This window comes from Gorilla gorilla, chromosome 2, assembly GCF_029281585.2.
Source record: "Gorilla gorilla gorilla isolate KB3781 chromosome 2, NHGRI_mGorGor1-v2.1_pri, whole genome shotgun sequence".
NCBI classification, from domain to species: domain Eukaryota; kingdom Metazoa; phylum Chordata; class Mammalia; order Primates; family Hominidae; genus Gorilla; species Gorilla gorilla.
The window spans coordinates 48942675-48958141 of NC_086017.1; the positions used below are offsets into that span (position 1 = coordinate 48942675).

General features: G+C 38.2%; 1 long non-coding RNA gene across 4 annotated transcripts in view; it reads right to left on the bottom strand.

The window, feature by feature from the left end:
• Positions 1-15467, bottom strand: part of LOC134758042 (uncharacterized) — a 79883-nt gene that overhangs the window by 64034 nt on the left and 382 nt on the right. The gene's annotated exons all lie outside the window — the stretch shown is intronic.

Consider the following 15467-nt stretch of genomic DNA (forward strand, 5'->3'; position numbering starts at 1 on the left):
TTGGCATAGTGCATTATAGCCCAGAACTCCTGGACTTAAGCAGTCCTCCTGCGTCAGCTTTCTGCACTCAGCAGATTTCTTTTTATTTTTTTTTAGAGACAGAGTCTCGCTCCGTAGCCCAGGCTGGAGTGCAATGGCACAATATCAGCTCACTGCAACCTCTGCCTCCCAGGTTCAAGAGATTCTCATGCCTCAGGCCTCCCAAGTAGCTGGGATTATAGCCATGCCCCACCACATCTGGCTAATTTATGTATTTTTAGTAGAGACGGGATTTTGCCATGTTGGCCAGGCTGATCTCAAACTCCTGGCCTCAAGTGATCTGCCCGCCTCGGCCTCCTAAAGTGCTGAGATTACAGGCAAGAGCCACCACACCTGGCCAAGCAGATTTCTTGAGTAATACCCCAAAAGCACAGACAATCAAAGAAAATGGATAAATGGGATCACGTCAAGTCAAAAAGCTTCTGCACAGCAAAGGAAATAATCAACAAAGTGAAGAGAGAATACACAGAACGGGAAAAAATATTTGCAAAGTATCCATCTGACAAGTGGTTAATAACCAGAATATATAAGGAACACAAACAACTCTGTAAGAAAAAATCTAATAATCCAATTAAAAATGGGCAAAAGATCTGAATAGATATTTCTCAAAAGAAGACATACGAATGAAAAGGTGCCCAACATCACTGATCATCAAAGAAATGCAAATCAAAACTGTATTATCTCACCCCAGTTAAAATGGCTTTTATCCAAAAGACAGGCAATAACAAATGCTAGTGGAGAAAAGGGAAACCTCATATACTGTTAGTGGGAATGTAAATTAGTACAGCCACTCTGGAGAACAGTATAGAAGTTCCCTCAAGAAACTGAAAATAGAACTACTATACGATCCAGCAATCCCACTGCTAGGTATATAGCCAAAAGAAAGGAAATCAGTATATTGAAGAGATATCTGCACTCTTATATTTATTGCAGCTCTACTCATAATAGCCAAGATTTGGAATCAACCTAAGTGTTCATCAACAGACAAGTGGATAAAGAAAATGTGGCATGTGTATACGATAGAGTACTATTCAGCTACAAAAAGGAATGAGATCGTGTCATTTGCAACAACGTGGATGGAACTGGAGGACGTTATGTTAAGTGAAATAAGCCAGGCATAGAAAAACAAACTTTGCATGTTATTACTAATTTGTGGGAACTAAAAATTAAAACAATTGAACTCATGGAGATAGAGTAAAATGATGGTTACTAAAAGCTGTGAAGGGTAGTGGTGGGGGTCAGGGAAGTGGGTATCATTAATGGGTACAAAAATATAGTTAGATAGAATGAATAAAACCTAGTATTTGATAGCACAAGAAGGTGACTACAGTCATTTATAATTTGTTGTATGTTTTAGAATAACTAAGGGAGTACAATTGGAATGTTTGTAACACAAAGAAATATGAATGTTTCAGGTAATAGATACCCCATATACCCTGATGTGATTATTGCACATTGTATGCCTCTATCAAAGTATCTCATGTACCTCATAAATATATATACATCTACTATATACCCAAAAAATTAAAAATAAAAAAAATTAAATTGTACAGGAGGATGTGCTTAGGTTATATGCAAACACTATCCCATTTTATATCAGAGACTAGAGTATACTTGGATTTTGGTATCAGAAGAGGTCCTGGAACAAATCCCCCATAGATATTGAGGGATGACTGTACTTATAATGGGGGATAGAAATGAGAATGGGAGCCAAAAATAAAGAAGGATGTTAAACCTTTCATATTATCTAGGAGTTTTGGCAGAAGTCTTAAAAGCTGAAAACAATATAATAGGTGTCAAGGCTTCTTACATTTTGAATAAAGAAACCAATCTTTTCATAAAGAAAATGCTAAAAAGATTGTTAAAGGAATTCTGCCAGGACAAGCCTCCTAGCAATTTTGTAAGAGAAGGCAAAGAATTAAATGGTAGATTGAAGAGGGTGATGGTAAGAATATCTTTGTGAGAGTTGTGAAGGCGCTGGGACATTTCCACTCCCCATGAGGAAGAGAAGGTGTATTAGTTATCTATTGTTGCAATGCAAATTATCCCACAACTTAGCCACTTAAAACAATAATAAACATTTATTGTTTCACAGTTTCTGTAGTTCAGGAATTCAGGAGCAGTTTAGGTGGTTGGTTGTAGCTCAGAGTTTCATGAGGTTGCAGTCAAGATGTTATCTGATTAGTCAAGCTGAGGTTACATGAACATACTTTAACTATAAAAGTGAGTAACTATCCTCATTTTCTATAGTGGGAGTATTGCTCACCACAACCAAGACACATACAATGAGGAATTCCACACACATAGAAAGAGGGCTCAGATGATAAACAGCAGAAAATAAAACCACAAAAATGTCAAACACAAAGTCATCCCTTTGGTTGCCCAACACCAATATAACCACTGCTTCCAATGTTTATATTTCAAAAAAGTGTTGCCACTTAAAATATTGCAATTTTCCTTTATACAATCAAAGATGCACTCACACTGTCACTCTCCAAGGAAGTCAATCCAATGTGTCATCAGTTACCACATCCATCAACCCAATTCCAAGTCTAGAACCATCCATCACCAAGTCTAGTTGGTGGCCATTCTTCTTCAAGTTCTGTACTGATTTCGTATCCACATTCTGATACTTATGGACTAAATAATGAAGTTTACAACAGTATCACACCCTACATACAATAGTGAAGTATAAAGGCTAAAGAAAAGTGAAAACACATAAAAGAATACATGAAACATTAAAAAATACATAAACAAGATGACAACTCTCATTTCTTCCCCTGATCATAAGGCCTTCCCTCCATTTATGACTTCCTTTCTCTACTAGCGATTCCATGTTCCTTTTACTTTCAGCCAGTACCTTCATTTCTAAGGGATCCAAGCATTTGGTAGATCTATCTGTTTAAAGATATACCAGCAAAACTATTTTTTTTGCTTGATGATAAGTTTAATAACATCAATCAATACCATAACCTTCTTCCTCTCTTTCACCTTCTTCTTCTCTTGCTTATCCAATGATAGATGACATGGAAAATGGTCAGATGGCAGTCTCAGCTCCAAATCAAAGAAATCATTGTTTAGCCCTTGCTGGAGGAACTCCTTTCTTTAGAAACAAACCTCTAAACCACCGAAGCCCAGAATTTCAGAGAATGGAAGTCTAAAAAATTGTTTTAAGTGGGTCATTAGGTATAATATCCCTGTTTCTGAATCTATTTATTTTGCCTATGGCAGTGTGATGGTTTTAAAATACATCCACAAACACACAATGAACCCTCTCTTGCACACTCCCTGGGACCTAAGCTGTCACGGCATGGTACCATTTTGGGAAAGAAGCCACTGCTGAAGTACATCCTGCCCAGGATCCAATGGCCCCTATGTCTCCAATATCCCTGGGGCCCTGCGGTCATTCCACCATGCCCATACAGAAGACTGAGTGCCAGTATCCCAGCCAGACCTAGCAGTAGAGCCATGACTCTAGCACTATAAAGCCCACATAGCACTCTGTGCTCCAGGAAGCAGGTAGTCCAGCACAGTAAGGAGGTCACCCTCAGGAGTGAGGGAGCCAATGTGCATGGCCAGCCACCTGGTACCCACCATTGCCAGCAACCCTATCCCCTCCAGTGATGAGGCTGCCTTATGCATGGGCACCCCTAGAGACCAAAGATCAGCCCACCTAGAGGCTGTCACCACTGGAGAACCTGTCCCCTCCAGTGGCAGAGCTACCATGTACCTGAAACAGTTCCCAGGGACTGCCCACTTAGCACCCACTGCTGCCAGCAACCCTGCCCCATCCAGTGGTGGAGATATAGCATGTGTACATGTCCGCCAAGGGCTGAGGACTGGTCTACCTAGCACACACCACCTCTGCTAACCCCACCCCCTCTAGAGGTAGAGACATCACGTGCTGTGTTCCTCAGGGCTGGTGCCCACCTGGTGCCCACCACAGCTGGCAATGGCATCCTATAATCAGTAAAGCTGTTGTTCCAGGCAAGCACCCTCCCATAATTCAAGAACTGGCCACCAATGGACACTTACCACCAGCAAAACTACACTATCGCCTCCATAAATGTCAACAGTCTATGCCACTGTGGCACTCAAATACTGCTGATGCTGTTAAAAATCACACAGAGACTACATAACTGTTATTGCTTCTCAGCCTTTTGTCTAAGATCGAGTGTGGAGATCATACTACTGCACCCACTCAGAACCAAAGCCAAAGCATCTTATGCAATCAGCACTACAGGTCACAACTACAGGAAAAAAGTCTTTCCCAATGAAAGCTACTCCATGAAATTGGAAGAGGTGACTATTTTACCAGATGCACAGATATCAACATAGGAACACAAGAAACATAAGAAAACAAGGAAACACGACACTGCCAAAGGAACACAATAATTCTCCAGTAACACATTCCCCAAAATGAAAGCTATCAGATGCCTAAAAAGGAATTGAAACTAATGAGCCTAAGGAACCTCAGCAAGATACAGGATAAATACAGACAATTAAATGAAATCAGGAAAACATTAATGCTCTGAATGAGAAATTCAACAAAGAAACATATATTATTTTTTTAAAAGAACCAAACAGAAATCTTGAAGCTAAAAGATTCTGCTAATGAAATAAAAAATACAATAGAGAGCTTCAATAACAGACTAGATCAAGAAGAAAATAATTTCTGAAGGCCGGGCATGGTGGCTCATGCCTGTAATCCCAGCACTTTGGGAGGCTGAGGTGGGCGGATCATGAGGTCAGGAGATCGAGACCATCCTGACTAACATGGTGAAACCCCATGTCTACTAAAAATACAAAAAAAAATTAGCCGGGCATGGTGGCGGGTGCCTGTAGTCCCAGCTACTCGGGAGGCTGAGGCAGGAGAATGGTGTGAACCCGGGAGGAGGAGCTTGCAGTGAGCTGAGATAGCGCCACTGCACTCCAGCCTGGGCGAAAGAGCAAGACTCTGTCTCAAAAAAGAAAAACAAAAGGACAATAATTTCTGAACTTGGAGACAGGTCTTTTGAAATAACCCAGTCAGACTAAAAAAAGAAAAAATAATTCAAAAAGAATAAAGAAAGCCTACAGTACTTACAGGACACCATTAAGCAAACAAATATTCACATTCTGAATGTTTAAGAAGGAGATGAGATGAAAAAGGAATAGAAAACCTATTTGATGAAATAATCACTGAAACCCTTCTAAGACTTTGGAGACATATGGACATTGACATCCAGGAAGCTAAAAAATCTTCAAATATAGTCAACCCAAAAAAGTCCTCTCTGAAGCACATTATAATCAAACTGTCAAAAGTCAAAGACAAAGAGAGAATTTTTAAAACAGCAAGAAAAAAATGTCAAGTCACATATATGAAAATCCCCATTAGACTAACAGCATTTTTCTCAGCAGAAACCTTACAGGCCGGGAAAGAATGGGATGATATATTCAAAGTGCTGTAAGAAAAAAACTGCCAATCAAGAATATCAAACCCAATAAAACTGCCCTTCAGAAATGAGGAAGAAATAAAATTTTCCCCAAACTAAAACTGAGGAAATTCATCACCCTAGACCATCCTTACAAGAAATACTTAAGGGAGTCCTACATCTGGAAGCAAAAGGATGATAACTACCATCATGAAAACACAAAAGTACAAAACTAACTGATTGAAAAGATACACAAATGAGAAAGAAAAATAAATCAAACTTTATCACTGCAAAGATAAATTAGAGAAAGAAAAGAACAAAGAATTTCAAAACAACTAGAAAACAATTAACAATATGACAGAAAAAAATGTCATATTTCAATAATAACTTTGAATGTAAATGGATTAAATTTCCCAATTAAACAATATAGACTGGCTGAATGGATTAAAAAAACAAGACCCAGGCCGGCACAGTGGCTCATGCCTGTAATCCCAGCACTTTGGGAGGCTGAGGCAGGAGGATCACTTCAAGTCAGGAGTTTGAGACAAGCCTGGCCAACATGGTGAAACCCTGTCCCCACCAAAAATATAAAAATTATCTGGGCGTGGTGGTAGGCGCCTGTAGTCCCAGGTACTCAGGAGGCCAAGGCAGGAATATCGCTTGAACCCAGCAGGTAGAGGTTGCAGTGAGCCAAGATTGTGCCACTGCACTCCAGCCTGAGAGACAGAGCAAGACTCCATCTCCAAAAAAACCCAAACAAACCAAGAGCCTATTCTGCCTGTAAGAAACTCACTTCACTCGTAAAGACACACATAGACTGAAAGTGAAAAAATATAAAAAAGAAATCCCAACGAAATTTCTACAAGAAAACATTGGGAAAACACTCCAGGACATTAATCTGGGCAAAAATTTCTTGAGTAATACCTCACAATCACAAGCAACCAAAGCAAAAATGAACAAATGGGATCACATCAAGATTCTGCACAGCCAAGGAAAAAATCATCAAGGTGAAGAGACAACACACAGAATGGGAGAAAATATTAGCAAACTATCCACCTAACAAGACGTTAATAACCAGAACATATAAGGAGCTTAAACACTTCTATAGGGGAAAAAAATCTAATAATCTGATCAAGAAATGAGCAAAAGGTCTGGGTGCAGTGGCTCACGCCTGTAATCCCAGCACTTTGGGAGGCCAAGACAGGAGGATCACCTGAGGTCAGGAGTTCGACACCAGCCTGGCCAACATGGAGAAACCCTGTCTCTACTAAAAATACAAAATTAGCCAGGCTTGGTGGCGCATACCTGTAATCCCAACTACTTGGGAGGCTGAGGCAGGAGAATCACTTGAACCCAGAAGGCAGAGTTCACGGTGAGCCGAGATCATGCCATTGCACTCTAGCCTGGGCAACAAGAGCGAAACTCCATCTCAAAAAAAAAAAAAAAAAAAAGAAAAAGAAAAAAGAAATGAGCAAAAGATCTGACTAGACATTTCTCAAAATAAGACATACAAATGGCAAACAGGCATGTGAAAAAGTGCTCAACATCATTAATTATCAGAGAAATGCAAATCAAAACTACAATGAGATATTATCTCACCCCAGTTAAAATGGCTTTTATCCAAAAGTCAGACAATAACAAATGCTGGCGAGGATGTGGAGAAGGGAGAACCCTCGTATACTGTTGGTAAGAAGGCACATTTGTACAACCATTATGAAGAATCATTTAGCAGTCTCAAAAAACTAAAAATAGGGCTACCAAGCAATCCCATTGCTGGGTATACATCCAAAAGAAATGAAATCAGTATATCAGAGACATTTGCACTCCCATGTTTGTTGCAGCGCTGTTCACAATAGCCAAGATTTGGAAGCAACCTAAGTGTCCATCAACAGATGAATAGATAAAGAAAATGTGATACTTATACACAATGAAGTACTATACAGCCAAAAAAAAAAAAAACCAGAATCCTGTCATTTGCAACAACATAGGTGGAACTGGAGGTCATTTATTAAGCGAAATAAGCCAGGCACAGAAAGCAAACATCACATGTTCCCACTTATTTGTGGGATCTAAAAATCAAAGCAACTGAACTCATGGATACAGAGAATAGAAGAATGGTTACCAGAAACTGGGAAGGGTAGTTGGGGGTGGGCTGGGGGGGAGGTGGGGATGGCTGATGAGTACAAAAAAAATTAGAAAGAATGAATAAGACAGTATTTCATAGCACAACAGGGGGACTACAGTCAATAATACTTTAATTGTACATTTAAAAATAATTTAAAAAGTATAATTAGATTGCTTGTAATAAAAAGGATAAATGCAAAAAAAAAAAGGATAAATGCTTGAGGAGATGGATACCCAATTTTCCATGATGTGATTACCATGCATTGCATGCCTGTACCAAAAGATCTCATATATCCCATAAATGAATATACCTACTATGTACCCACGAAAGTTAAAGATAAAAATAATTTTTTAAATGCCAAATGTAAATGCAAACAGAAACCAAAAACAAGCAAGAGTTTTTTACTTTAAGTCAAAAACTGTAAAAAGAGAAAAAGAATGTCATTATATAATAATAAAGGGATCAATTCAGTAAAAGGGTATAACAATTTTAAATATATATACACCCAGATATATAAAGCAAATATCATTAGATCTAAAGGGAAGACAGACTCCAATACAATTAAATTGGAGATTTCAATACCTTTGACCAGATAATGTAGACAGAAAATCAACAAAGAAACATCAGATTTAAACGGCAATATAGACCAAATGGACCTAACAGACATTTACAGAACATTTTTTCTAACAGCTGCAGAATACACATTCTTTTCATCAGCTTATAGAACATCCTCCAAGATAGACCATATGTTAGCCCTCAAAACAAGTCTCAACACATTTTTTAAAATCAAAACCATATCAAGTATCTTTTCTGACTACAATGAAATAAAACTAGAAATCAATAATAACAGAAACTTCGGAAACTGTGAAAATACATATAAACTAAATAACATGCTCCTGAATGATAAATATGTCAATGAAGAAATTAAGAAGGACATTTAAAAATTAATTGAAACAAATGAAAATAGAAACACAACATACCAAAACCAATGGGACACATCAAAAGCATTACTAAGAGGAATGTTTATAACAATAAATGCCTACATCAAAAAAAGCAGAAAGATTAAAAATAAACAAACTAATGATGCACGTCAAGGAACTACAAAAACAAGAACCAACGAAACTCAAAATTAGCATAAGGAAAGAAATAATAAAGATTAGAGCAGAAATAATGAAATCGAGACAAAAAATACAAATCAACAAAACAAAAAGTTTTTTGAAAAGATAAAATCCACAAACCACTAGCTAGAGTAATTTTAAAAAAAGAGAGCAACAACCCAAATAAATAAAATCAGAAATGAAAAAAAACAACTGTTACCACAGGAATACAAAAGATCATTAGAGACTATTATGAACAACTATATGCCAACAAGATGAAAAGCCTGGAGGAAATGAATTCCTGGACACACGCAACCTACCAAAATTGGATCGGGAAGAAATAGAAAACCTGAACAAATCAATAACAAGTAATGAGATTGTGGGAGAAATAAAAAGTCTCCCAACAAAGAAAAGCCTAGGACCATGGCTTCACTGCTGAGTTGCACCAGGCATTTAAATAACTAACACCAATTCCTCTCAAATTATTCCAAAAAATTGAAGGGGAGGGAATTCTTCCAAACTCATTCAACAACCCCAACACTACCCTAATGCCAAAACCAGGCAAAAACACAACAAAAAAAGAAAGCTACAGGTCAATATCCCTGATGAACATAGATGTAAAAATTCTCAACAAAATATTAGCAAACCAGATCCAACAACACATCAAAAGGATTACACACGATGATCAAGTGGATTTATTTCAGGGATGCAAGGATGATTCAACATATGCAAATCAATAAACAAAAGATACATCACATCAGCAGAATCCAGGACAAAAACCAAATGATCATCTTAATCAATGCAGAAAAGGCATTCGATAAAATTCAACATCCTTTCATGATAAAAACTCTCAACAAAGTATAAAAAGAACATACTTCAACACAATAAAGGCCATATATGACAAACCCACAGCTAGTATCATCTTAAACAGGAGAAAATTGAAAACTCTTCCTCTAAAAACTGGAACAAGACAAAGATACCCACTTTCACCACTCTTATTCAACATAGTATGGAGAATGCTAGCTAGAGCATTTAGGCAAGATTAAAGAATAAAGGGCATCTAAGCTGAAAAGGAAGTGTCAAATTGTCACTGTTTGCAGATGATATGATCTTATATATATAAAACTTAAAGACTTCATCAAAAAATTCTCAGAACTGATGAAGAAATTCATAAAGTTGTAGGATATAAAATCAATATACAAAACAGTAGCGGCCAGGCACAGTGTCTCATTCCTGTAATCCCAACACTTTGGGGGGCCTAAGCAGGAGGAACACTTGAGCCCAAGAGTTCAAGATCAGCCTGGCCAACAGGGCAAAACCCTGTCTGTACTAAAAATACAAAAATTAGCTGGGCGTGGTGGCACGGGCCTGTAATCTCAGCTACTCAGGAAGCTGGGGCATGAGAATCACTTGAATCTGGGAGGTGGAGGTTGCAGTGAGCCGAGATCAGGCCACTGCACTCCAGCCTGGGCAACAGAGTGAGACTCTGTCTCAAAAAGAAAGGAAGGAAGCAAGGAAGGAAGGAAGGGAGGGAGGAAGGGAGGGAAGGAGGGAGGGAAAGAAGGAAATTATAAAACTCTGATGAAATAAATTGAAGAGGACATACACAAAAATGGAAAGACATCCATGTTCATATACTGAATTAATATTGTTAAAATGACCAAACTACCAAAGTGATCTACAGATTAAATGCAATCCCTATCAAAATACCAATGACATTCTTCATAGAAATAGAAAAAATAATCCTAAAATTCATATGGAACTACAAACAACCCCAAATAGCCAAAGCAATCCTGAGCAAAAAGAACAAAATTGGAGGCATCACACTAACCTCAAAATATACTATACAAAGCTACACTAAACAAAACAGCATAGTACTGGCATTAAAAAAGACACATCAACCAATGGAACAGAATAGAGAACCCAGAAATAAATCCATGTATTTATAGCCAACTAATGGTTTTTTTGAAACAGGGTCTTGCTCTGTCACCCAGACTGAAGAGCAATGATGTGATCTCTGCTCACTGCAGCCTCAACCTCCTAGGCTCAAGCAATCCTCCCACTTTAGCCTCTTGAGTAGCTAGGACTACAGGCATGCACCACCATGCCCAGTTAATTTTTGTATTTTTTGATAAAGACTGGTTTTGCCATGTTGCCCTGTTTGGTCTCGAACTCCTGGGCTCAAGCGATCCACACACCTCAGCCTACCAAAGTGCTGGGATTATAGGTGTGAGCCATTGCACACAGCCCCCCACCCCCCCACCCCCACCCCCCGCCTTTTTTTTTTTTTTAAGACTGGGTCTTGCTGTGTTTCCCAGGCTGCAGTGCAGTGACTATTCACAATTGTAGTATACTGCAGGCCTCAAACTCCTGGTCTTAAGCAATCCTCATGTATCAGCCTTCCAAGTAGCTGGGACTACAGGCATGTACCACCATGCCTGGCAATTAACTGATTTTTAACAAAGGCCCTATAACATACTGGGAAAAGAACAGCCTGTTCAATAAATGGTGCTGGGAAAACTGACCACCTATATGAAAAAGAAAGAAACTAGACTCCCTACGTCTCACCCTATACAAAAATCAACACGAAATGGATTAAAAACCTAAATATAAAACCCAAAACTATGAAACTACTAAAAGATAATACAGGAGAAATGCTTCAGGACATTGGCCTGGGCAAAGATTTTATGGATAAGCCCTCAAAAGCACAGGCAACAAAACCAAATATAGACAAATTGGATTACATCAAACTAAAAAGCTTCTGCACAGAAAAGGAAACAATCAATAGAGGAATGAGACAGCCTACAGAATGAGAGAAAATATTTGCAAAGTATTCATCCAACAAGGAATTAATATTGAGGAAGTATAAAAAACTCAAACAACTCAATAGCAAAAAAACCCAAATAATTTTTAAATGGGCAAATGATCTGAATACACATTTTTCAAAAGAAGACATATAAATAACCAACAAATACATGAAAAAAATGCTCAACATCACTAATCATCAGAGAAATACAAATCAAAACCACAGTGAGATATCATCTCATTCCAGTTAGAATCGCTATACGAAAAAGACAAAAACAAATGCAGAGGGTGAGGATGCAGAGAAAAGGGAATTCATACACTGTTGATGGGAATGTAAATTAGTTCAACCATTATGGAAAACAGTGTGTAGATTTCTCAAAAAACTAAAACTACAACTACCATATGATCCAGCAATCCCACTACTACCCAAAGAACAGGAAATCAGTATGTCAAAGAGATATCCGTCCTCCCATAGTTACTGCAGCACTATTCACAGCAGCCAAGATATGGAGTTAACCTAAGTGTCCATCAAAAGAAGAATGGATAAAGAAAATGTGGTACATATACGCAATGAAATACTATTCAATCATAAAAAAGAATAAAATTACGTCATTTGCAGCAACATGGATAGCACTGGAGGTCATTATCTTAAGTGAAATAAGCCAGGCACAGAAAGATAAATACTGCATGTTCTCACCAATATGTGAAAGAGAAATAAGTTGATCTCAGAGAAGTAGAGAACAGAATAGTGGTAACTAGTGGCTGAGAAGGGTAAAGGAGAGGATTATATAGAGAGAGGTTGGTTAACACATATAAAATTACAGCTAGGTAGAAAGAATAATTTTTGGTGTTCTATATCACTGTAGGATGACTATGATTAACAATAATTTATTCCATATTTTCAAATAGCTAAAAGAGTGGATATTGACTTTTCCCAAAGCAATTATTACAGATTGTATACAGGTACCAAAATATCACACTGTACCCCATATATATGTACAATTATTATGTGTCAATTAAAAAATACATCCACAAATTTATTGACACTTCATAAAAAAAGGAGTCATCTAATCCCCTCTCCTTAGACACTGATGGCCTTAGTAACTAAGTTCTAATGAATTGACTATGTCTTAAAGTGACACTGCATGACTTCCACTGTGAGTTTAGAAAAAGCATTATAGAACTTTCAACCAGATTTTTCTTCTTTGGGATGCTCATCCTTGGAACCCAGTTAGCATACTGTGAGGAACCAAACAGTGCTGTGGAAAGATCATGAGAAGGTGTTCTAGCCACAGCTTTGGCTAAGGACTAGGCCAACACCAGTATCAGTCACCAGACATGTGAGAGAAGGGGTCTTCAGATGATTCCAGCCCCAATCTTTCAGCTGCCCCAGCTGATGTGAAGTGGATAGTGGAACAGAGACAATCTGTTCCCACGAAGCTCTGCATAAATTACAGATTTGTAAGTAAAGTAAGTGTTGTAATTGTTTTAAACCATTACATTTTGTGGACGGTTAAACAGCAATAGATAAAAGGAACAGGAAAAAAGAGTGCTGAATATTGGACAATAGTTCAGAGCATATACTGCATCCTACAGGACAGTATCAAAAAGGGTTATCTCCCAGAAGGCACCATAACTAAGTCTTCAATATATCTTCAATAAGACAAGATACTTCTCAGTGATTGAGTACACAATTAGACCAATAAATTCCATGGGCAATAGCCCATTGCATTACTTCTTTCATTGTAGAGTGAATTTCTTGGTCAAAAGCAATATAGTGTTAGAGAAAATGATAGTGTCTAAAGCACTGAGTAATTCCCTAGATGGTGGTGTCAGCGGAAGTACAGTGAGCAGGGGAAGCAAATCTCAATCTAGAATAAACATATTTTAGAGAGGACAAATAAGAACTCCCTCAATGATGGGGGAGGGCCAATGACCAATGGAATAGACTTGCCTACATGTGACTGGCCGACCCTCCCAGAGCATGGGGTATTGGTCACTGCTTCTGAACACCCAGCGGTGGCTTGGTGATCCCATGCATAGCTCCAATCCTGTTGCCATTGCCATTGCCATTTATTTCATGATTCTACTGAGCAGGCAGTGAGGCTGAGTTTCATCACAAAGCAGTTCATTTCATCCATATGATTCTTAAGATTTATTCTGAGAGGTCCATCACTATATCCCTTCTGGAGTCTTCCTTGTCACTAGTTCTCCAGTCTTGCTCTTTCCATGTCCTTCACAAACTGGCCAAAAAATTATCCTCTGACCCTGAATTGACCATTTCTCCTTTCAGCCAAACTGAATATCAAAACATACTGGTGAAAATTCTGCCCACTGAAAGAACTTCACTATTTCAATATTTTTCAGGTCCAAAGCAGGGCTACAACATATCAATTTCTAGCAAGTACCAGTATATTGTCCAGAGCAACATACCTGTATTGTATTTTGCACATCATAGGTGCTCAATAGACACTTAAGCAATTTTTAAAATACAGACCATATTATTTCCCTAGCTGTATTTCAACAGCTTCCCATTGGTCTAAAAGATCCTGCTGGGTATGGCCTCTGCATACTCCTTTCACTTCTCTGTACTCTAAGCCTTGACCCTCAGTTCCTGTAATGTTCCATGCTCTCTCCTGCTACAAGACCTTTGCTCAGACTGTTCCCTCTCCTTGCCTAAACTCTTGACTCAAGATACTTCCTGTCTTACAATCATCTTTCTTCAGTGTACTTATCTCTGTATTAAATCCTGTCTCTTCCTGGGTCTCTAAGTTCTATGACTATGTGCACTCACCACTGATTCCCCAACACCTAATATAGTGCCTGGCATATATGATGTGCTAAATAATATTTTGTTAAATGAATGAATACATGAATCAGTGAATGAATAAGCCTGTAATGATGCAGTAATTTACCTATAAGTTATCACTGCCAGTTTTGCTTAAGAAGCTTTCTGCCATCACAATTTTTACTCCTCTAATTCACATTTCTTTATTAATTTAAGAAGAAGTATTTGTCAAGACAACGTTTCTAAGCATTACTTATATACTAGCACTATGCAACAGAAATTTGTGACCACATATGTAATTTTAAATATTCTAATATCCATGACAAAATTAATAAATTTTATTTAGCCTAATATACCCCCAAACATCATTTCAACATGAAATCAATACAAAAAATTATTAATGAGATATTTTACATTCTTTTCTTCAAACTAGTCTTTGAAATTTGGGGGTAGTTTACAATTACATATCTCAACTGGAACTAGCTATATTTCAAGTGCTCAAGAGCCACAAATGACTAGCAGATACAACATCATATGCTATATCCCACAGTGTAGTTCTATAGGATTCACTTTCACTGGAGAGGGTCTGATCACCCTCAGCTCTTATAATTAGTGGTCAGGAAAACCACCTTAAGTCAAACCTAACTGTTCCAGTATAACAGATGATTTAAACTAGAACTGGGTTTTCAGCTCAGGGTTTGGAACTGAGTTGTCTCTGGGAACAATTTTAGCTGGTGTACCGTTTTCGCCTTCCTATAACATCTTTTTGTCTTTTTTTTTTTTAAACTTTTAAGTTCAGGGGTACAAGTGCAGGTTTGTTATATAGGTAAACTTGTGTCACGGGTGTTTGTTGTACAGGATATTTTGTCACCCAGGTATTAAGCCTAGTACCCATTAGTTATTTTTCCTGATCCTCGCCCTCCTCCCACCCTCTACCCTCCGAAAGGCTCCAGTGTGTGTTGTCCCCCTCTTTTGTGTCCATGTGTTCTCATCATTTAGCTCCCACTTGTAAGTGAGAACGTGCGGTATTTGGTTTTCTGTTCCTTTGTTAGTTTGCTTAAGGATAAGGGCCTCCAGCTCCATCATGTCCCTACAAAGGACATGATCTCGTTCTTTTTTATGTCCCCACTTTTTATCCTTTTAATTTAAATGGATTCTTTGCTCCCCCTGAAGATGGATGCCACCTCCTTTGCAAGGAC